Genomic DNA, 25,473 nt, shown 5'->3' on the forward strand with positions numbered 1-25,473 from the left:
TGCGCTGGGCAGTCCGCCGCAGACACGAGCAGTGTGTGGGTGTATTTATTTCAGCAGCGCATCTGCAAAGCGCACTAGGCCCCACGCAGCCCCCCTCCCAGCTCCACATATCACACTGGCAACTAGGAGCGGGGCATCCCATGCTCCAGGCTCACTGAAGAGGGCAGCTGCCACACGTTCCTATAGTGTGCAGTCCACACTGAGGACCACCATTAAATCAGGCCAAACGTCACAGATGGCCCCATGAGGCAGGAGGCCTCGTGCCTGTCCTCAAAGAGTACCAGACAGTGGCACAACAGGACACGCCCACACCAACACTGGTGAGTTGCGCACGACGCACAGAAGAGGCACCCAGGCATTTTCCTACGTGGCAGAGAATAACCACGTGCCACAAGGCTGCGCTCACGGGCGCTGACCGTGCAAGACCTCAGCAGTGCCAGTCCCACTGGCCAACACGCTGGATCCATTCCTTTGGGCACTGCACCCTCGCTAAGACATACAGGCGTCTCAATACCCAGTATCATGGGAGATCAGGGAGAAAGGGTGCAACACCCAGTGGTAGCCACAACATAACACCCCCCCCCTCAGGAGTTCTACCTCCTTTTAGTGAATTAGCAGACCCTCTACGGCCTTACTGAGGTGGCAGGTCTGGCTCGGCTGCCTGGAGAATTACTTCTTCGCCACCAGGGAGACGGATGGTTCCGTCAAATGCTCACTACTTCTCCACTATGCGGGAGAGGAAATATATCTTCTCTTCAAAGACCTCCCCGCCACCGGACCCCCGAGGGGTAACCAGGAGTGGTGGCTGCATTGAACACACATTTTGACCGGCAACTAAATCCTGACTTCAAACATTTTAAGTTGAGGCAAGCAAGGCACAGGGAAGGAGAATCAGTGGACTCTTTTTACGCAACGCTGAGGGAGCTGTCTAGCACTCACTTCGTAGGAGACAGAGCCACAGAAGAAATTAGGGCACAACTGTTTCTGGGGATCCGCAGTTAAGTCCTGCCAGGACTCATCCTAAGGTAGCCAAAAACAACAACGAACGACATACTTGTGTTGGCACGGTCCCATGATCTTTCAGCCGCACGTGCAGATGAAATGGACCTTGGGCTCATGCGCAATACAGAAAAGGGCGTCGCCATCAAAACTGAACGTGCCGATGCCGTCAGGATGCGGGACAGGACCAACAAACCAAGAGATCACCCACCGCCAACCCCGAAAGGCCAATGTGGGTACTGTGGGTATGAGGAACGTTCCCCGCAGACATGTCCAGCACAAGCGAAGACATGAACAAACTGCGGGATTGTGAATCATTTTGCCTTGGTGTGCAGAAAGAAAGCACCACGGAAAGAAGGCAAATGACCCGAGCCTATGCGGAGACTGCTCCATCAACTATCGAGCACCTCGCTATCGTCCTCAAAAGGAAGAAAGACAACGGGTACAACCGTCTACCAAGCAGACGACACCTCGTCAGATGAGGAAGGAGAGACGTACCTAGTCTCTTTCATCCAAGCCCTGAAAAGACAGGGACGTCCCCAACACCGATGCACGGTGCAGATAGCAGGGTCAGAAGTCAATGCAGTGATAGACATGGGAGCGTCTGTCACCATCATGGGAATCCAACAATACAACAAATTGAAGCCCCAGCCAGAGCTGCGACTCTCAAAGACAGAGATCTTCACCTATGGGAGTGATTTGCCACTACCCTCCGAGGCAAAATGACCATGCCGGTGCGGCCAAAGGACACCAAAATCATGGTTGTCATCCATGTCATCAACCAAGAGGCAGACACACTGCTGAGCAGCCACGCAGCAGAAGGCCTGGAACTACTGAAGTTTGCCAGAAGCGTGCAAGACGACCAGACCAAAGAACTACTCAATCAATTTAAGGGTGTGTTCGAGGGACTGGGACAGATAAAAAACAATCCAATCAAACTGCACAAAGACCCAACAGTCATGCCAACGGCACTGAGGCACAGGAGGATTCCCTTCCACCTCCGACCGCTGTTGGAAGAAGAGCTGCAGAAACTAGAAGACAAAGGGGTCATAGAGAAAGTCTCAGGGCCCACACCATGGGTGTCCCCCATGGTGATCGCTGAAAAGCTTCACCAATGAGGGAAAATAACACTCTGCATTGACATGCACCTTCCCAACAAGGCCATTCGGGGCGAATGCCACATTACGCCGACCATGGACGACATTGTGGACGACCTGAATGGGTCCAGGTGTTTTTCAAAATTAGACCTAAATGCGGTCTATCACCAGCTAGTGCTTGCGAAATACAGCTGGTACATAACCCCTTTCAGTACGCACCTAGAACTCAGAAGGTACAAGCGCCTGAATTTCGGCATATCTTCAGCCGCTGAAATCTTCCAGAATGCAATCAAAGAGATCCTGGTCGGGCTGCAAGGTGTACTAAACGTGAGTGACAACATCCTGATCCACTTACCGACAGCGGAGGAACACTACCTGCACCTGAGAGCCATTCTGCAAATGCTCCGGGTCCATGCAGTCACCCTACATCGGGAGAAGTGTCTGCTGTTCCAGCAACAAATAGAATTCTTTGGCTACAAGTTCACGCAGGATGGAATCCAGGTTGACCCCCGGAAACCACAGGGCATCAAAAACGCAGCTGCACCCCTCACAGTAGCTGAAGTTTGCAGTTTCCTTGGGATGGCCACATACTGTGACTGCTTAATCCCAGACCTAGCCACCATCACGGAGCCACTCCGAAATCTCACGTGACCCGATGCCATGTGGCAGTAGGGCCTGGCCGAAGAAGCAGCGTTTCAAGCAGTCAAGCTCTCCTCGACCACACCACACTGGTGTATTTCAACCCCACCAAATGGACTGAAGTACTAGTAGACACCAGCCCCATAGGCCTAGGGGCCGCCCTTACTCAGGATCAAGAGTCGGGATGGTGGGCTGCCCTGGCATACACCAGAAAAGCGCTCTCCCCGACTAAGAAACTATATGCCCAGATTGAGATGGAAGTCTTAGCCATTTGCTGGGCATGCCAGATTTTTCATTTCTACATATGTGGGCACCCATTCAAGATCATTACGGACCATCAACACATGTACCGCTATATTCTCAGCATTACATATAGATACTTGGTGCCAAGTCCAAATGGTGAAGGAAAAAGGTCTTACTAGTGCTATCCCGACCCCAAATGGCCTAAGACAAGGATGTCTCCTCGCTCCCCTACTGTTTACCCTTTATCTCAGTGACTTGCCTCAATGTTTTCAACAGATATGTAATTTTCCACCAAAAATTGCTTCCCATAAAATACATACCTTATTGTATGCGGATGATGTTATCATCTTAGAGCAGACTCCATTTGGTTTGCAGAGAAGCCTTCAGGCCCTCTACAATTATACAGAGGAAAATTACCTAATACCGAACATCTCGAAAACAAAAATAGTACCATTCTCCGGAAGAAAAAGGAGTGCTAAATTTGTCTGGTCCCTAGGGGGAAAAACGGTCGAAGTGGTAAAAGAATACACCTACTTAGGAAGAATCTTCACCAAATCCTTACAAAATAAATCCCACACCTTGAATCTATCCCGGAAATCTGATGTCCATGTGGGAGCACTTTTACGGCTATACGCTGCATCTGGACAAAGACAATTTTCTGCAATGCTTAAGGTATATAGTGCCAAAGTTCCACCAGTACTGTCGTATGCACTTGAGCACATACCAATAAGTCAATGGTCCTTTCTAGACTTAAAAGAAGGGAAGATACTACGGAAACTTATGAAGTTATCCCAGTCGGTTCCAGTGCAAGCTATCCGCCTTGAGTTTTCATTAACTAGTTCTTATGCCAGAGGAATCGCCAATATCATCAGGTGGACGTATAATCTCCTCCATGCTGAAGAAGGAACGCTCCGATTCCTGCTAAAAACTGAGACATTTGAATGTGAATCATCGAAGTATGTATTTTCAAGAAATGCCCTATTTGCTTTTAAGCTATCAGAGGTTAACATCAAGCTGTTACTTTCTTAGTCTCCAGCCCAGCTGAAACTTTTCTTAAAACACTTTACTGCAAGACTAAGTTTTGACCTTGACTCTCAAAATTGTCTCAAACTGTCTTTATATAAAAATATTTCTGAAATTATAGAGTATAAGAAACCTCAACAATATATTAATTTTAACCTGTACCATGGGGTCAGGAGATCGATAGTTTTGCACCGATTCGGAATACTTCCTGTAAAAACCATTACATTTAGGTGCCACTCAGAAGAAAACCCGATTTGTAATCTATGTAATGGTGAGGAGCAAGATCTGGAACATTTATCATCTACCTGCACAAATGTGTCAGTGGTAAAGGCAAGGAAAAGATTTTTACAACCAGTTTATTCAAAATGCAGAATTAACTCAGTACAGGAATTGATTATTTTATGTAAAGTTCCACCAAACGAATTTGTCTGTCACAATTTTTACAAATTTTTAAAATTGTTTTTAATTTTATATTAGAATGACATTTTTAACAAAATTGTTTGAATTTGAATATTGTGTATTTAATATTTGTGGTTCTCAGTGGAGAACCAAATCAAATAAAAAATAAAACTTGAAACTTGAAACATGTACCGCTCTGTAAAGGATTGGCGTCCCACCCCCCACCAGGGATCGAATGATGGGCGATTGGACTCCAGCAGTACGAGATGGACGTGACATATCGGTCGGCGCCAAAAACCCTGCAGATTTCCTTTTGAGATACCCGGGGCCAGCAGAAGATGGATGTAAAGAACTTGGCACTGACTCCACGGAGGCCCACTTAAACATGATCTCGGCACTCACGTGCTCTCGAGCGCTGACCCTTGAGGAGGTGGCGGCTGCAGCGGAAGCAGACCTAGTCATTTCCAAGGTCCGAGCAGCCGTCCAAGGAGGACACTGGCATCAGTTCCTACAATCAGCCAACTCATGGGTGGGCCCAGAGAAGCAGAATCTAATACACATGTGGAGGGTCAGTAATGAACTAAGCGTTACCCAACAGCGAATCCGGCTGAGAGGCTCTTGGATTGTGATCCCAGCATCACTCCAGTCGCGAGCGACGCAACTCGCCCACGGAGGACACCAAGGGGTAGAGAAGATGAAGGCCTGCATGCGGGAGAAAGTCTGGTTCCCGGGTATGGATGAACAGGTCAACAAGACAGTCCAAAGGTGTCCCTCCTTTCAGGGGACAAGTGGCCCTGAGATACCAGTGCCGATCCACACCGAAGAGACAAAGTTGCTCTGGCCCAGAGCGACAGCTATTCAAAGTACCCCATTGTAGAGGTTGTCCCCTCAATGGCCTTCTCCCACGTCGGCCCCGTGCTGGAAAAGATAAAGAACTGAGGGACTTTGCCTGCCAAGTAAGTGAACTATGAGACACTTGGGATCCAATCAAGAACTGAGTTGAGATGGGATGTGGTGAGTAAGTGTGGCAGCTCCTAGTGCTGACGCACGCGCCAGAAGTGTCCGGCCCCAGCGCTTGCGCCAAAAGGCAGAGCGTGTGAATAAATAATCAGGGCGTGACCGCACTAGGCAGTCTGCTACAGACCCGAGCAGTGTGTGGGTGTATTAATTTCAGCAGCGTGTCTGCAAAGCGACTAGGCCCCACACGGCCCTCCCAGCTCCACATATCACACATAGGTCCTCATTTTAGGTTTAGCTACTTTGTTGCAGCTTAACATGGGCAGGAATGGAATGTCTCTACCACCCCATCTTTAGCAGCTTTGTTCAAATCTTTCTTCGCAGTTTTTTTGTAGCGCAAACTCGACCCGTAGGTATTGGAGCGCTTTACATGAGCACAAGTTACATTACATTAAGGCACATACATTTTTTTTATGAATTATGTAATTTGCCCCTAATCACAGGATGTTAAGCGAACGCTGAGACTCGAACCTGGTTCTCCCGCTCCAAAGTCAGCAGCTCTGACTGTTGCCTCTCCCGCAGTGCATCTTCAGCCTCCATGGCTGGAGCTACTTCAGGGACAAAACATTGACTGCAGATCTGCCATGCCGTGATAGCATGGCACACCCGCTGTTGTCTATGATATTTCAAAGGATAGACTGCAAAAGTGGAGGTCCTCTATCACTACAAAAAGGGTTGCACCTTTTACAAAAAGCATATTTTATGTTACTGATTTTTAGCTTCAATTTATCTAGTCCTGGTCTCCAGGGTAGTCATTTCTAGTTCCTTAATTCTCTTAGCCATTGCATTGCAAACTGTCTTTCAAAAGTTCTCAAGTACACAGAAGCTGAAGCATCATCCAACAAATAAAGCAGGACCATCTACAAGGTTAGGCAACTACAACTAACGTATTGCATTACAGTGGGACCCAGATCCTCTCAGTTAAATTCAATTATGTAAGCCCATAAGCTGTGCCCCGGCAGCAAGCTTTCGCTCACATTTGTACTCGCTCTTTGAGCGTTCACCTAACCACTTGTGTTTGCATTTTTGTTCCCTTCCAGCACCGCATTACAGCTCCGCTTACACGTGAGCGTTTATTACTTACCCTAGCACTTCCATCGTTCACTCGTTTCTTTTTCTGGGTGCGCCAATTATGTCCTGACACCCCCGAGTTACCCCGTTATGGTCAACTATCCCAAACTCTTTGGTTACTTATATATCTTTCTGCACAGACTTTTGTTTGCTTTTGAATCCACACGTTTGAATTTTACTCTTTGGGAAATGCTTTTTTTGAATATGTTATCTTTTGGTAATGTAACCATGATACCAATATAGATCGTTCTCATTTTTTTAGTGCTCCTTGAGAAAGGGTAATGGACCCGAAATGCATTGGAGCGACGATGATTTTGTGTAAAGTCCAATGAATTGGATGCAAATAATCCACTGATGAACTTTTAAAAAAACAATCAACTCTTACTGAATAAATTCATAAAACCATATGGAGTCGACCTATTTGTGAACCAGAGGGAGTGCCCAAATACTGGGATGTGCGCATTTTCAATGTTCACACACATTTAAAGTCATACTTTTGGCGTAAGCGGACGGTTACGCCACCAGTCGGAGCACCTTTAAACCCTAAAACGCATTTTTGAAGATTTAATTATACTTTTCTACCAACTACGCAGTGCATTGCCCATCTTACTTTTTGAGTCTAACAGTCTTTCCGCCCTTCTAGGCAATAGCACGCATTCAGTATGCAATACGAAACCATCTCAAAATCCACAGAAGCAAGAGCAGACCTCCTAGCATATGGAGATGAGGAAAAAGAACGTATCTATGCATTAATCCAAGATGACGTATCACAGGAATCCAGCACTCGCACAAGAGAACAATGTGTCAAACATCTCTTGTATTTATCTAAATGTCGCATTAATCAGCAACTGCACGCAAAGACATTAGTAAAATATCACCAAGCCCTCCGCATTCCCCGTGGACTCAGAATCACACTCAAACCGTCTTTGTGCAAGAACTCAAAAAATTTCCAAGCCAAGTGGAACGCAATCCTAAACAAATGCAGTTTAGATCTCATACTACTCATTATCGAAGAATTGTCCAATATTCTGGTTGACCTCACCAATGAAATCAAAGAGGTTGAGAAAGAAATCGAAGTGTTCAAAACAACAGAAGACATTTCACAAATGTTAGAAGACATGAAAACCCAACTGGACAAACATACTAAGGATATTAATGATAGGAAACTTAGGAAATTCAAACGTGACACCTTGGATTACCAATTGGATGAGGTATATACTTGGGCTGATATTTATGCCCAACACCGTCGCAATAAACCGACAAGTCAACACACTGATACCTCCTCCTCTGGGAGCGACACCTCGAGCAGGCAAACCAGAAAGACAACCCTTGACACTAACAGGGGTCAAGAACAAAATAGAACACAAACGGATGAGAGCGCTTCCACATCTAACAGTGGTCCTTTTTTAGAGAGAGGCCCCCCAGACACCGACGACCCAGGCGAGGTAAGAGAAAAGGAACCAGAAGCCCCAAACACAAGAGGCTCCAAGAAGGACAAAAAGAAGCAGAATCGCTAGTGATCAATATCTCTGACACTCAACTATCACAACATGAGACTGAGCTTCTGCAAAAAGGCACATCCTTTATCCCCACCACATACACCAATCAATTGGAATTGGAAACTAGCACATTTAAATTAACAAGGAAATTAAGGCTACAACACTTTTTCGAGAACGTGATTCCACCAACTACTGATCAGAAACCGGATCAACTTTGTGGACTACGCCCCACGAGCTCATACATACCACCTGTCAGTCACAAAAGCATAGACACATTTGAGACTTTAGTTAAACAAGATCTGGGTAAAATAAACTTCAAGAAAAGAACTGGGACCAGAAATCTGACACAGAAAGATAATGACACACTAAGGAAGATCGCCAACAATAAATCGATCAAATGCATAAAAGCTGATAAAGGCGGGGCTCTCGTCGTTATGAATTCCAGTATGTATGACACTAAGATGGATGAACACATCGGCAAATCCGATACTTACATTCCACTAGAGTCCAATCCTACCTGCTCATACAAAGCTGCATTGACATCAATCATCGACAAAGCTTACGATACAGGCATCATTGATGAGCGCACCAAGAAATACTTAGTGGTTGATCACCCAAGAAGTCCCACCATAACCTTATTACCCAAGATACACAAAAATCTAAAGGACCCGCCAATGCGGCTTATCGTGTCCACCAAGGGATCTCTCCATGAGCCCGTAGGTACATTTCTTGACCGGTATTTCCAACCATTTGTTAAAGAATCAAAAAGCTATGTGAAAGACACCACAGAATTCATACTCAAACTGTCGGAAATTAAAATAAATCAAAATGATAATTTGACCTTCTGTACTGCGGATGTGAATAGTTTGTACACCTCAATTCCACATGGAGGTGGAATAGAAGCTATTGAGAAAACCCTAGCACACAGCAATATCCCGGAAGCCATGAAAATATTTCTGATGGAGCTTATGATCTACACTCTCTACCATAGCTATTTTTGTCACAATAACCACTGGTTCCAACAATCTTCTGGGATGTCCATGGGCAATTGCGCTGCTCCAGCGTATGCTAATATCTACATGTCCGACTTCGAACAAAAGCACATCTATGACAATCCATCTTGGACCGACAATTTGTTGATGTACGTCAGGTACATCGACGACTTATTTTTCATGTGGAAAGGCACTAAAACCATGTTGGAAGATGAACTCAACAACTTAAACACCAAAGACCACAGAATACAAATGACATGGAATCTTGATGATACCCAAATTAATTTTTTGGACGTTCTAATCACTAGATCTGACACCGGTCTAATTACAGACCTCTACAGAAAACCAACAGACCGCAATAATACTTTGCACTTCGCTAGCTTTCATCAACACTCGCTAAAACGTCACCTTCCATACAGCCAAATGTTGCGAGTAAAACGTATTGTATCCAATCCGGATACTTTTGTCCAACGGATCGATGAAATGAGTTTAAGATTCATTGCCAGAGGATACCCGCAAGAAACCACAGAGGAAGCTAAGATAAAAGTATCCATGATTGAACGTCAAACAGCTTTGAAAAAGACAACCAGAAAAGAGACCAACCGGATGGTAGTCGTCTCTAAATACTCAACATTGAGTGGAAGATACAAAAAAATTATCCTACAACATTGGAGAATTCTGGCATCTGAACCAGACTTCAAAGATATGTTTAAAAATCCTCCGATCTTCGCATACACCAGAGCTAATAACTTGAAGGAGATCCTGTCAAAAGAAACACCCATTTCACCCACCTACAAAGGCACTAAACCGTGCCTTAATTGCAACAGCTGTAATAACATCATCAATGGTAATAAAATCAACCACCCAATGAGAGGTACAGCAATCAATCTGAAAGTCAACGCAACGTGCGATTCATCCAACCTAATTTACCTCCTCAAATGTCCATGTGGAAAGATCTACATAGGTAAAACAGAGCGAAAAATCAAAGTTAGATTGAATGAACACAAATCTAACATCAGGACAAAACAAACCAAATCTAGTGTGGCCACACACTTCATGGAAAATCATCATACTGTGGCACAATTGAAATTTTTGGTCCTTAAAATTGTTGAAAAAAAGGAAGGAAGAGACAACAATAAGTTTCTACTACAAAGGGAAACTTCATGGATTTATCACTTGCAATCATACAAACCTTTCGGTCTCAATGACCGTATCGAACTAAGCTGCTTTCTGTAAAATACCCGGCTGGGTATATAAGGACACATTCACATTGTGCGAGTTTACTGAGATGTTCATGTACTTATTGTGTTTATTTTAATATCACCCGCTTTTGACAATGTTCTTGTCATTTTCTTGCTAATATCTTTGTTATTTCCACTCCTTGATTATCCCGCTATCCTATGTTACTTTGTTTGTCTCACTAACCTCACATTCATTCCATTTGCCCGTTCCAACATGGCCCCCACTGCCAACACAACTTGGTCCCTTGTTGATTTCTATGTCCGCCCATCCCACTTCGCGTTTATACTGTGTCAATTTCACTCGTGAGCCGTTACTTCAACCCGGCGACCTCGAGTTGCAGTTAACCACCTGGAGACTTCACTAGTCCCCCCACGAAATCCCGCATCGGTAAGCCCATAAGCTGTGCCCCGGCAGCAAGCTTTCGCTCACATTTGTACTCGCTCTTTGAGCGTTCACCTAACCACTTGTGTTTGCATTTTTGTTCCCTTCCAGCACCGCATTACAGCTCCGCTTACACGTGAGCGTTTATTACTTACCCTAGCACTTCCATCGTTCACTCGTTTCTTTTTCTGGGTGCGCCAATTATGTCCTGACACCCCCGAGTTACCCCGTTATGGTCAACTATCCCAAACTCTTTGGTTACTTATATATCTTTCTGCACAGACTTTTGTTTGCTTTTGAATCCACACGTTTGAATTTTACTCTTTTGGGAAATGCTTTTTTTGAATATGTTATCTTTTGGTAATGTAACCATGATACCAATATAGATCGTTCTCATTTTTTTAGTGCTCCTTGAGAAAGGGTAATGGACCCGAAATGCATTGGAGCGACGATGATTTTGTGTAAAGTCCAATGAATTGGATGCAAATAATCCACTGATGAACTTTTAAAAAAACAATCAACTCTTACTGAATAAATTCATAAAACCATATGGAGTCGACCTATTTGTGAACCAGAGGGAGTGCCCAAATACTGGGATGTGCGCATTTTCAATGTTCACACACATTTAAAGTCATACTTTTGGCGTAAGCGGACGGTTACGCCACCAGTCGGAGCACCTTTAAACCCTAAAACGCATTTTTGAAGATTTAATTATACTTTTCTACCAACTACGCAGTGCATTGCCCATCTTACTTTCTGGTCTCCAGGGTAGTCATTTCTAGTTCCTTAATTCTCTTAGCCATTGCATTGCAAACTGTCTTTCAAAAGTTCTCAAGTACACAGAAGCTGAAGCATCATCCAACAAATAAAGCAGGACCATCTACAAGGTTAGGCAACTACAACTAACGTATTGCATTACAGTGGGACCCAGATCCTTTCAGTTAAATTCAATTCAAGAAATCTTTATTCGACCGTTAAGGTCATAAACGAACACATAAAAACACAATAAAAGACTATAGCAGAATTACAAATTTTCACCATATAAAATACGAACAGGTAAAAATGTTCTTTACTCAAGGCTCACAATATCTGCCTGCTTGCAAAATTGAACCATTCTGAAAACATTTCTCATTTGGCAGTTTTGTCACATACTACTCTAATAAAAAAAGATCCTCTGTCATTTTACTTCCTTCTAGAGATAAAAGACAATGCAGTTAATAGTGTGGTCTAAAATGCCAAACATACAACTCAAACCATGTAATCTGACCAGGAATGAGGACTACCTGTGAGTGTCATAAGAATGTATGTAACCTATCATTGCTTCATGATTAGGATCATGTTTGCCACGGGTCAGTAGAAACCCTAGACTAACGAAGGCCTCATTGCAAGACAAATGCACTATTCATTTGAACTCTATTTGCCTGAAAACGGCTGGAAACATGGCTTCAATGGGCCTGCACTGTACAAGGGCATGTAGCAAGACAAAGTAAACTGAGAGGCTTTCGCCCAATAATTACACTCCACACTGATGTGGAAGTGTAAAAGGCCATTTATTAGAACAGGTCGTAACTTAAACTTTAATCAAAAACATCAATTCAACTTTAACAGTCACCAACATCAACCTTTCGTTCACCTCATCCATTCACCCCTCACTGTTGCCGTTCACTTCCCAATCCACTCTGTGCCTCTTCCAACTCTCCATACCTCCTCACTTATCTTTCAACCTCCACTCTCGAATCTCCTGCCTCCGCACTCTTGCATCCTGCACCCCCATCATTCACCTGTTTCTCCCCACCTCCCAAAGGGGAGGGTGTGCCCGTCCAAGACTCCCACCCCTCCAAAATACTGCAATCAGGTCACCCCCAGAGAGAGGTTACCTGCCCCACCATTCCAGCTGTGCACCTTTCGCCCTCGCATAGACACCTCCCTGCAACACCAAATAGACTCATTCCAGAGCTTACTTACCACGTCTGCATCTCAATCATATAATATGCGTTTCCTAATTGCGAAAGGTACACTCTCTGAAAAGCAATGGTTCTTCCAGATGGATCCCAACATGCCCAATCACTTTAATGTCTTCAGAGGCACAAAAACGCCTCATAGCTATGTTGAGATTCCTGTGCACTTTTTCCACAGCTAACGCCGCACGGCCCCTTTCCAGATTTTCCAAGGTACAAACTCGGTCCAGACAAGGCATGTGCCCACCATATTTTGTTTCAACATCTTCAGATCACCCTGCATTAATTACAAGATTGCCAGGCCTGACAACCTAATCAACCTAATCAAGTGGTTTTCCCCCAAGTATACTACTAACATGTCTGGGCAGCCTACCTGTGCCATCATCTTTGTCAGCCAGGGCAATAACGCCACCTAACGCATACCTCCTTTTCCCCACCGATGCACTTCATGGTGACTGCTCCTCAGACCCAGGTTACGGCCGGAGACCTGGCGATACGCATACTTGGCTGCCAAGTGCACAAATGAGTGTTCGACAATCCAGGTCGCCGTCTTAGCCCCAGGTCCCCTCACACAACCTACGGCAAGGAAAAATTGGTTCGACTACACATGGCAATCAAGCCTAAAAAACACTGCCAACCCCCCTGTCTCCTAAAAACCCCTTCCTTTACTTCCACACATTCTTCTCACAACAATCCTGTCCCACAACCAGCCCAAACGGGCTGCCACCCTAGCCACCCCAATGCGAAAAGAATGCATTCTGTACCCCTCAGGGTCCCTCCCCATACCGCAACGCCATGTGCTGCGCGATTTACCAAGTTTTCTCCAAAAAAGCTCCAGTTTTCCGCCGAAAATAGCTGCACAGAGCATACATGCGCTACTCTATGCAGACGACATAGTGATGTTCGATCTCACCCCCTTCGGCCTTCAAGAACTTTTACGTATTTTATACAATTATTCTAGGAACAACTACTTAATTCCCAACTTAACTAAAACGAAAATTGTGGCTTTCACTTGTCGAAACAAAAAAGGGGTTAGGTATTGCTGGAAGTTGGGAAACGAGAAAGTCGAACAGGTAGAGGAATATACCTATTTAGGTAGAATTTTTGCAAAATCACTAAAGAATTCAAATCAAATTACTAACTTAAAAAGAAAGTCGCAGATGCACGCTGGAGCACTGGCAAGACTATATTCGGCAACCGGGACAAAACACTTTGCATCAATGATAAAGGTTTTTAAAGTAAAAATTCCACCAGTCCTATCATATTCCACGGAATATATACCAATGAAGCAATGGTCGTTCATGGACCAGGAAGAGGGAAAAATTTTAAAGAAAATGATGAAAGTCTCTGCCTCAATCCCAGTACAAGCTCTAAGGCTGGAGTTTTCAATCACTAGCTCATATGCGACTGCAGTTGCAAATGTGATACGGTGGACCTTCAACCTTCTTCACGCAAAAAGTGATACTTTACGAGCTTTGCTCAAGGAAGAGATATTTGAAACTGAGTCTTCCTATCAGACCTTCTCTCGAAATATGGTTAAAGCGCTAGATCTTGCACAAATTAATCTGGATATTTTACGATCTTGGACAGTTGCTCAGTTGAAATTGTTTTTAAAATGTTTTACACCTAAATTTAGTTATGACTCTGACTTTGCACATTGTAATACGCTATCATTATATAAACCATTTACAGCAATTATTGAATATAAAAAGGAACCAATATACGTAGGTCTTACATTAACTCACGGGGCAAGACGGGCAATAATGATGCTTCGCCTGGGCATCCTGCCTTTACAGACTTTTACCTACAAATGGACTCCAGGAGGCACAACGACGTGCTCTTTGTGTCTGGGGGGAGATCAGACAATTGAACATTTATTGTTTGTATGTCCCAACTCAATAGTAGTATCGGCAAGATCCAGATACCTAAGACCGATTTACTGCAAATGTAGAATAGTTACTGTAAAAGAACTGCTCGTATTATGTAAGCATTCACCTAATGAATTTGTGTGCTATAATTTTTTCAAATTTCTCAAAGTAACCTTGAACATGTTTTAACCTTATGAATTTTTAAATCAGATCGCTGAAGTGTATTTAACTTTTGTAAAATTATTTTAAAAATTTGTGGTCCTCGGTTGAGTACCAAAACAAATAAACATACTTTGACTTTGACTTGACTTGACATCCACAACATGCATAACTGAAAAAAAAACATAACTACCATCGTAACAACACTGGGGCAACACCCCAACAGCTACTGCAATAAATCAAAAGTAATAGACTCCCGAGGCCCCCTCCCCTGACCTTCCCCCTGCTCTCTACCCCAACCTTTCAACAACTCATCCTTTGCCAGGTCAAAACCAGCATATAACTTACAATAAAACGAAATCCCCGACAGCTTCCCGGCTATGGTTGTCTGCAACCAACCTTTCTCAATGCAATTAAGAACAACTCTCATCACACCCTGTTCTGTGTCTTGTCTCAACATGATCCTGGTATCCTTGTTCCAGCCAAAGAATTATCCAAATTCAGCCTACGCCAGCCTGTAGCTATGTCTCGTTGAGTCCGCTATCGACCTTTCCACCAGGTCTACCAGCCTTACTCCCCCCCAGGCCCAGATGCAACTGGGTCTTGCACGCATCCACTCCAGGAGCCAGGCGACAAAATCTCTTCCACGGCGAATGAGACAAAGCATCCACAATATCATTACTTGCCCCTGAGACATGTTTCACCCATAAACCAACATTCAATCACAGACACATCAGCATGAAACGACGCAGCAACTGTAAAACCCTCAAATCCTTCGCCTTCTGTCTGTTCACCAGCTCCACCACCGTCACGTTATCTACATGAAACAGCACTCACTTATTCTGGAATTCTGCCCCCCAGGTGCCCCAACACCACTGGGTCTCGCGGATGTCCAGCCCGTCCATGACCTGTCTGGGGATGGTCCCTGCTCTCCACCTACACCCCCTTGCCTTTTGCGCTCCGCTAACTCTCCTCCAGTGCTACTGCAGCCTCTTCCTCTGACGTGGGAGTGGGAGGCCCCTCCACCCAAAGGTCATCCGCCCTATTGCTTTCCCAAAACGGATCTCCTGGATCAACCTGCACTGATCCCTGATCCTCTCTTCCAATGACATGCCCACCCACCTAGGGAGCAAAGGAGCAGGACTCCCGATCCTCCCAGTCTGACCAAGGGGTCCCCCTAGCCCCAAAACCTGGTTCGCCCGCATCTTGGGAGCTGGTATTTCTGCCACAGACTAATATTGCCTCATCTCTTGTAGCTGTGGATGGCTGGTCCTTCCTTGGTTGATGCAAAGAATCAAACATTTTTCCCGCATCAACAATTGAAAAAAAAACGAATGTTGCAAAGATAGTTTGCTGTACTCTGAGGCTATGTGACTAACAGGGCACAGACACTGTATGTTTTTTTCTTTTGTGTGTCTTCTTTCTGAAAATGGTAATAATGTCTTTGAATTGGACCATGGGCTGGCAGAGCTCTGTCTCTCATTATGCGAAAAGAGAAGGACTCATCCACAGTGGAGGGACTGAAGGCTAATAATTGTGCTTTGATATTTAAGCATGAAGTGAGGACTGTGCCTGGTGTCTTACTTCACTGTTCTGGAAATGTGTGAGCTGTTTAACTAAGCCCCAATCTCTCCAGCATTAAGTAATGCTACTAGGTTTGGGTAAAAGTTGTGTAATTTGCTTTTACATATTTTTGCAACATTTTGGGAATATTATGTGAAATGACACATAATTATGTAAACATGCTAAATTAGCATTTGGCACTGTAAGGTTGTGCGATATACATCCTTGTGGATGCATTTAGCACTAAAAAAGTGTGAAAAAAAGCACGCGAACAACAAAAACCTGCATTCTTTTGTTCAGGTCGTTCTAACATCTTCATAGTAAACATATACCATGAATGGTACATTCCCTGTAAATCTGGACTGTGCATAGTGCTTTCATTATGCGAATTGGAGTAATAGCATGATTATGAGAATGGTGTGTTACAGGAGTAATGTAAAATTAATCAGCGTAACTCACATTTCAAACACAAAGGCAAGGTCATGGAAGGAATGCTTTTGCTACGTATAACTACTTGCAATTGCTGGAGGGAGCATTCCAACCTTCCTTCTTTTGACCATCACATCACCTTAGCTTGGACCCAGGCATATGCAAATCAGACTTGCTGCTGTTCCAATAGGAACAGTTCAGCCCACAATGCCAGGCCAGTTCCTACCTGAAACATAAAACATGCGACCCATGAACTTTTCACCCTTTTTATTTATTTTACAGGCTTGTATAGCGCCGGCGTCGACTCCCAAAGGAGCATCTCCGCGCTTTTGACATCTGCCACATTGCGATCAGGAGAACGTAAGCTGTCTAGGAACTGAAAAGGAGTGTCTTTAGCATTTTCCTAAAAGGGAGGTATTCAGTACATAGCCTCAGGGTATTGGGAAGACTGTTCCAGAGAGACGGGCCTGCTATGGAGAGAGCTTTGCTGCCCTGTCTTGCCTTCTTTGCCCTAGGTACTTCTAGAAGGCCCTGTTCGCTCGAGCGAAGTGAACGGGAGGGTTTGTAGGGGACAAATTTGGTGGCCAGATATGCAGGACCCATACTATTAAGACTCTTATGTATGGTACAGCATACCTTAAATTTAGCCCTCTGTCTAACAGGTAGCCAATGGAGTTTTTCCAGTAGGGGTTTAGAGGGTGAACGGGGGGGGCGCATTTAGGACCAGACGGGCAGCTGTATTCTGGACTACCTGCAGTCTTGTCATGACTCCCTCATTGGCAGCTAGCAGCAGGCCGTTACAATAGTCTAGACGACTCATGACTAGGGCTTGTACCAGTGTCCTTCTACTGGCATCTGGCAGGAGGGGGAAGATTTTACGTAGCATGCCGATTATGTGGAAGCAAGATCCCACCACCTGGTTGGCATGTTGCTTGAGGGAGAGTTCCTGGTCCAGCCGGACCCCCAGGTTCTTAACAGTTGGTTTCGGCTCCGGTACTGGGCCAAGGTCTTGTGGCCACCAGTCCGGAGTCCAGAGTCGTCTTGCCCCCCCAAACAACATGACTTCCGTCTTTCCAACATTGCATTGTAAAAAGTTGGAAGACATCCAGTGTGCCACTGCTTTCATTCCCAGGGAGAAGGAGTTCCTAACCTCGGGTGTCAAGGTTTTAAAGGGAAAGAGGAGTTGAGTATCATCAGCATAGGATATTGGAACAAATCCATATGCCCTCAAGATGTTAGCCAGGGGTGCCACATATATGTTGAAAAGAGTTGGGCTCAGGCATGAGCCCTGTGGCACCCCCTTGGTGATCTCAACTTCCTCTGACCGAAAGCTGCCCATGGTTACTTGTTGGGTCCGTTTAGTTAGGAAACTTCTTATCCATTCAAGGGCATCATCTTTCAGGCCGATGTTCTCCAGCCTGGCCATGAGAATGGAGTGAGATACGGTGTCAAACGCCGCAGACAGCCCTGATTGGGGCTTTTCAGTAGGGTGTAGCTTGATCTTAGTGGCAGAGTGAAAGGGGACCACGATTGGCTATACCCTTGCCACTTGTGTTGCCTGTGTTCCAGTTCAGGAAGGACCTAACTTGTCTGTAGTTGGGGCTGGACTGTTCATATTGGGGCAGGGCTGAGACTGATTTGCATATGGCTGGTCCAAACTGAGGTGATGTTGATGAGTACAGGCCTCAGCAAGGCCTGCGAGTGCGAAAGGGTTCGCCCTTCTGTACACAGAGTCCTCAGACTACGTAAGAAATTGGCACGGAAACTGGAAATGCAAAAACATAGTTTAATAAACCTTTAAAGGTGGTACTACAGCCCACACAACACTCTACAGTATTGTACAAGGTAGCACAAAGAACTCGAACATGCGGTCCCCTTTTATACATAAAGAATAGGCTCGTAAGTGGGCGGTTACAGCTCAAAACATGATTTACAACCATATATGGACATTTCTTGAACATGATCGATACATGGGTGGAGTTAACGGTTCTCGAAGCCCGCCGAATGCACATTCCAATCTACTTTAAGCAGAAACAGATGTTACTCTTACTGGGCATGCGCTAGATGCACAAGGAGTTATTTATAGCCTGTTGCTGGGCAAACTTCAGAGGTGACAACCAGCAAGGTGGGAAGGTTCTTACTGGACTATGTATAATTGTTGCCATAGTATTCACCTGTTGCGTATGTATTCAATGTAGCCCAATGATATGCTCTCTATGTGTCTCATTTTGTGTGCCTAATAAACAAGCTGTTGCGGATGCTGCCCATAAGAAAACTATAATTAGAGAGATAGCGGATATGATGAGCATCAATATAAACGTTTCTGAATGAAAGTGTTATTCAAATATGACTGTCGATGTTTCAACTCTTGATATGGGAGTGTATAGAAAAAGTGCTCATCAGGGACTGAAGGGGAAACAACATATAGTTGACAGGCAGGAGCCTTCTCCTCAACAAACCACATGACTGTAGCGATAACTGCTATAACGATAATGAACCCTACAGAACCAAGATTCTTCCTCTTATCCATTTGAGCGAATGTACACAGTATCTTCCTGAAACTAAAGTGTTGTCAGAACTCTTACCCCATAGGTAGCCGTTGTTTTCTTCACCATCGGCCCAAGAGGGGTGTCACTACTCTAATGCATGGCTGATCCTCCCCCTTGCGTCATTGGCTCTCCGTTTCACTAACCTAGGGACCGTTCTGACAACTTCTCATACAATTGCAGATTCTTTCATTTGTCGTAGATTGTATCTTCTCGATGCAGGGATTGTCTGGTCCGGGAAGAACTCCTCAGAATCGTCAGGTACCACAGCACGGCCTCTCTCCGTAGTCAGGATATCTCGATAGTCGGTCAATACAGCAGGTTCCGCCAGGTCAGGTTGCACTTTTCGACAGTGGATGGAGTTAATCCAGTTTCTACGATTGGTTACCCGCACTGCTGTTCTTGTCGCCAGAAAAACTTGTTCAGGACCACAACATCTCGGCTCCAGACTACTCGACCTCTCGAAGGACTTCATGAGAACAAAATCACCAGGCCGGAGATTATGACCTTCTCCTGTGGTGTGCTTCTCGAACCTGTTGATGAATGGAAACCAAGCTGTCAGTTAATTGTGCCAAATAGTCATTCATTAAAACACAAGGTACATCGTACATTGAACTTGGTTTGGGTACCCCCCATATATTCATGGGGTGTCCAAAAACAATCTCATAAGGCGTTAAGCCTGTCCGAGAATGTGGTACTGATCTGATAGACAATAATGCCAAAGGCAGAGCATCTGGCCAAGTCAGAGAAGTAGAAGCCTGTATTTTTGCAATTTTCAACTTAAGCGTGCCATTGTACTTTTCCACCAACCCTGCTGATTGAGGGTGGAACACTGCATGGAACTTTTGTACAATGCCTAATCCCTTCAGGACATACTTAATAACGTCTGCCACAAAATGGGGCCTGTTATCACTCCACAACAATCTGCAAACACCAAAACGAGGAAAGAGTTCCTTCAAGAGCACCTTAGCAGTAGTCATTGCAGTATTGTCCTTTGTAGGGTATGCTTCAATCCATTTGCTGAATGCAGAAACCACAACCAGGACATACTTTAGATTATTGCAGCGTTCCAGCTGAATATAATCCATTTGCAGTACTTCAAAAGGTGCGGTGGGTGTTGCAAATCCTCCTGCTGGAGTTCGTGTCCCTTTTCCTGGATTATATTTAAGGCAAATCATGCAGGTCTGTACTACTCTTCTAGCCGTGCTAGCAATTTCTGGATGCTCCTAAACTTGCGTAAGCAATTTCACATTTGCCGAAGCTCCAACATGTGCTAGCCCATGTGCCATCTGAACCATAGGTTGTACGAAGGCTGTAGGGAACTTCCACCTAACCATCTGCTTATTCCTCCAACAGCCTTCATCGTCCAATTCTCCATCTTTGGACCATTGGTCTCGTTCTTTCTCAGTAGCAGTCTTTTGCATCTCTAGTACCTTTTCCCTAGCATCGTGCCACCGCTCAGCTTGCGACTTCACAACATACATTGAAGTGGAGCCAGGCTGCATCGCAGTTTCACGTGCAACTCGATCTACGAAGGTGTTTCCTTGTCCTACTTTGTCTGTCACTTTCTTGTGTGCACTACATTTCACTATAGCTATCCTTTTAGGGTACGTCAGTGCAGTTAAGAGATTTTGTACTAATTCTCCATACATTATCTGTGTTCCATGTGATGTCAAAAAGCCCCTTTCCTTCCAGAGCAGGCCAAAATCATGCGCTACTCCGAAACCATAGCGGCTGTCTGTGTAGACATTCACACATAGTCCTGCACTAAGCTCACATGCTCGTGTCAACGCTATCAGTTCTGCTGCCTGAGCTGATTTCTGTGGTATGCGTGCTGTCTTCACTATTGTGTGCAGTGTAGTGATTGCATATGCTGCAGAGGTGGTTCCATCTGGTAACTTTAAGCAGGACCCATCCACCCACAGCTCTCCATCCCCATCTGTAAAGGGCGTATCCTGTAAGTCGATACAACCCTTTTTCTGTTCCTCAGTCACAAAGACACAGTCATGTGCCTCTTGTGCCTCGGGCTGAGTCGGTGGGAAGGGCAACAACGTAGCTGGATTCAGTGTTGCACATCTCTTCAAAGTAATATGATATAAGTTAAGCCTTAACCTACCTCTTAATGCACAATGCACATTTGGAATGGATATAGATCTATATACACCCAAAGCCTTATAACTATCTACCTCATATTAATACGTTGTTACTATTGTACTACATTGTTAATCTATTACCTGCTCTCTATGGGAAGCGCTCTGATACCTACGGGTCTTGTTCGCGCTATACAAAACTTTATAATAAATAAATAAATAAATAATATGAGGAGCCAACAGCGTCAGCTCGCATCCTGTCAGACGAGCACTAGTTAAATGCTGCGTCTTTGTCTGATTAAAAAGGGCATCAACAGCATGGGGGACCAACACCAACAGCTTATGAGATAAGACTATCCCTTCACTCTGACGTATTGACACAGCTGTTGCCGCAACTGAGCGAAAACACCCAGGCAATGCCCGAGCAACAGGGTCAAGTACTGCCAAGAAGTACGCACAAGGGCGCTGCTTATCGCCGTGCATCTGCACTAACACTGATAACGCGCATCCATCTCTCTCATGCACATACAATGTAAAGGGCTTCGTGTAATCAGGGGTGCCTAACACTGGTGCAGAACAAAGGGACTGTCGTAATTGTTGAAAAGCATTCTCACATTCATCTGTCCATGGTAGGGGAATTGGAGTATCCTTTGTCAAAAGGGCTAACAGTGGTTTAACTATGTATGAAAACCCTAATATCCACTGCCTACTAAAGGAGGTGAGACCCAGAAAAGCTTGAACTTCTTTCTGCGTGGAGGGTGTTGGTGTGTCTAAAATGGCTTGAATACGATCTGGTGTAAGTGCACGCCCCTCCTTAGACAAAAGGTGACCTAAGTAGGTTACTTTTGGTCTACAATATTGCAATTTCTTTTTCGATACTTTGTGGTTGTGAGATGCCAAGAAGGTAAGTAAAGACAATGTACACTCCTCACATTGTTCAGGGGTGTCGGCAGCCAACAAGATGTCATCGACATATTGTATAAGCGCCACACCTTCAGGTAAAACAAAAGAATCCAACTGTCGTTTCAATGCCTGACTATAAATGCTAGGGCTCTCAGTATAGACTTGGGGAACTCTACAAAATCTGTATGATCTATTATTCAACGTGAAGCCGAAAAGATATCGGCCGTCAGAATGAATAGGGATCGAAAAAAAAGCGTTCTTCAAGTCTATAACTGAGAACGTTGTCCCAGTTGGCGGGACCAGAATAAGGAGTGTCGTAATATCAGAAACCACTGGGTATTGAGGTATCACTATCTTGTTGACCTCCCTCAAATCGATAATAAATCGATAAACCCTGGTGTCAGTGTCTTTCTTCAAAATCGTTAGTATAGGACTGTTACACACGTTGTATGGAACTTCTTTAACCACCCCTACTTTAATCAAGTCCTGCACTATCTGTATGAGCGCCTCCTCTCCCTCCTGTGATAGCCGATACTGAGGCAGGCGCGGCAGCACAGCTCCCTCCTTTACACTAATGTGCACCGGAGGGATGATCATCTGTCCCACTTCAGTATCGGACGTGGCCCACAAAGATTTAGGCAAAGAGGCCAGTGCATCCTCTACGGTAATCATTTACACCCTCTCCATTGTTGGATAATTATCATTCAGGATAACACGGACTCCCTCAGGGGAGCACCGTATCGTGGCCCAAAAATGCTTGAGCATATCTAGGCCCACAATATTATCAGGCGTGTTTGGAGAGAGCAAAAACGGACATGGTGCAGCAAACTGATCTACATAAAGTGCAAGAGGTTGTGATAGTGGGCTAACAGAAGGCGTTCCATCGAACCCTATTGACGTAATCGTTGAGCCAGACAGGGGAGCCAAGCTACCAAGGGTTGAGCATAGGAATAATTTTCTAATACCTGTAATGAGCCCTATATTGTGTTAGTGGCCTTATTGCCAGTGGCAGATATACATTTGCCACTACTAATGACCCACTTTCCAACACACTGTCTTAATCTTGTGTAATTCCTGAAGTTCGCATTACACAAACCCCCCTACTTTATAGATTAAGACGTAGGCTGAGTGGAGCCATTCTGAAGGGTGGAGGTCTGTCTGTGCTACAGGCATACATGGGTCTTTTGCAGGCACATTCTGACCTCTTTGCCTACATTTCCAAGTGCTTTTCATGCATCGTTTTCCTTAAACGTTTAGTCCCACATGACTTCCCCATTGCATAAATTGTGCATGCAGAGGTTGAGGTAATTAGTATGATTTCCCCCTAGCACATGTGACAGTTCAGCGGGAGGGAGGTGATGGTTCAGAAAGATTTAATCACTAGGGAGAGCTGCCGAAATTCCCTTCAATTTGTCCCCTTAAGAATAGATTACATAGATGAGTGGTGTACAGCCTAGAAGGCAAGTCCACATTGAACTTAATTTCTGCATTTCTTACCACCTACACAGAACTGCCTATCCCTGCAAAGTCCTGTTCTTTAGAAGAACAAGTCTTTGAGGTTCAGGTCATCGGTGACCAGGGACTTCTGGCACCCAAGGGGCTACCTGTCTCACTCATTGAGGCGAATGCATTGGTACGGCACCTGGTGCCCTGGTACTCTCTTACTAGAAAGGATTTATTATATATCGACCCCCTTGGGTCAGTAATTATATTCACCAACGTGGAGAACAATTATCTCAGAAAATATAAATAACAGTTACAGTGCCATGTGAGTTCAGAGGGTGGCACACTCTACCTTGCCAGGAGGGCATCTCCTACCATGAACAACACGTTCCTATGTTTGGGCTGGCATTAACCAAATTATCACATATGCAAAATATAGTTATTTTCAGGAGTTTTATATAGCGCTAGCTGGACCCGAGGGTATCAGAGCGCTTCACAACAAGTACAGTTATGTGCATTATGAGCATATATAAATTACAAATATTATAGTAGAACATAAGGGTTCGAGCTGGGTATAGATCAGACAAAGGAGTGAGGTTGCAAGGAGCGAGTTGGGAGTCGATCAATCAAGACGAGCATCCAAGAGGTTTCTTTGTTCAAGCAGGACGGGCGACCAAGAAGATTTCTAGATCCTAGTCGGTGTCAACAGTCATAAAATTACAGTAAGGTGTAGAACCAGCTCGGTGCTTCCTTTGCTCTTATCATTTCGTTCGAGAGCGATCTAGGAAAAGGACTTTGAGCAGGTTCTTGAATTTAGGGTATGAAGGGATCGTTCTGATGTGGTGGGGGTCGGAGTTTCAGATTCTTGGGGCGATTCCAGCAAAAGAATTGGTTGCGGTTCTTTGCTTACGAGTTTTCAGTGGGATGAGTAGTAGAGTGTTAGAACTCCTGAGGTTCCTGGAATGGCCAGCCCTTTTGAGTTTGGGGGCCAAGTATTCCGGTTTGCCTGTGTGCAGGGCTTTATGCGTGAGGCAGGGTGTTCTAAAGCTGGCTCGCAGATCAATAGGGAGCCATTTAAGTTCCCTGAGTGCGGGAGAGATGTGATCAAATTTCTTAGTTCCTGTGACCATTCTTGCTGCAGCATTGAAGGTTATTTTCAGGGGGGCTAGGTGAGATTTTGCTGTCCAGGTCTAGGCTGCGATTCCATAGTCAATTCTGGAGAGCACCAGTGCTTGAGTGGCTTGTTGAAGGTCCTTCGGGGGAAGGAAGGGTTTTATTTTGTACAGTAGTTTCAGTTTGAGAAAAGCACTTTTGGCAGATCTTATAATGTGTTTTTTCATGTCCAGTTTAGAGTCTAGGGTGAAACCTAGAGATTTTACCGAGTCCGCCGGGGTGAGGGTATCATTGAGGGCATCAATGGCTTTGAGCCATTCTTCAATTTGGGGGTTTTCGTCTCTGTTGGAGATGAAGAGTACTTTTGTTTTCTCTTGATTGAGTTTTAGGTGGTTGATTGTGAGCCAGTGTTGAGCCCCTTTGAGTGTGACATTTAGTCTATGGATGTCGTCAACAGAGGTGGTTTCCAGATATAGCTGCCTATCATCCGCATATAAGTGGAAAGGGATGTTAGAATTCCTGAGTAGTGTGGTAAGGGGTTCCATGTAAATATTGAAAAGCTGAGGGGAGAACCCTAACCCTTGTGGGAGGCCTCTATTGACGAGGTGGGGGTCAGACTTAAAAGTTTTTAATTTTTATTCTTTGTGAGCGGTTGTGGAGAAAGGAAGAGAACCAGTGGAGGACCGTCTTTTCAAGACTAGCCCTTTCTTGTAGGACCTTGAGGAGCAGAGTGTGATTGACTGTATTGAATGCTGCTGATAAGTCTAGGAGGATGAGAAGGCAGCATTGGTCCGAGTCA

This window comes from Lissotriton vulgaris, chromosome 3_1 (assembly GCF_964263255.1).
Source record: "Lissotriton vulgaris chromosome 3_1, aLisVul1.2, whole genome shotgun sequence".
NCBI classification, from domain to species: domain Eukaryota; kingdom Metazoa; phylum Chordata; class Amphibia; order Caudata; family Salamandridae; genus Lissotriton; species Lissotriton vulgaris.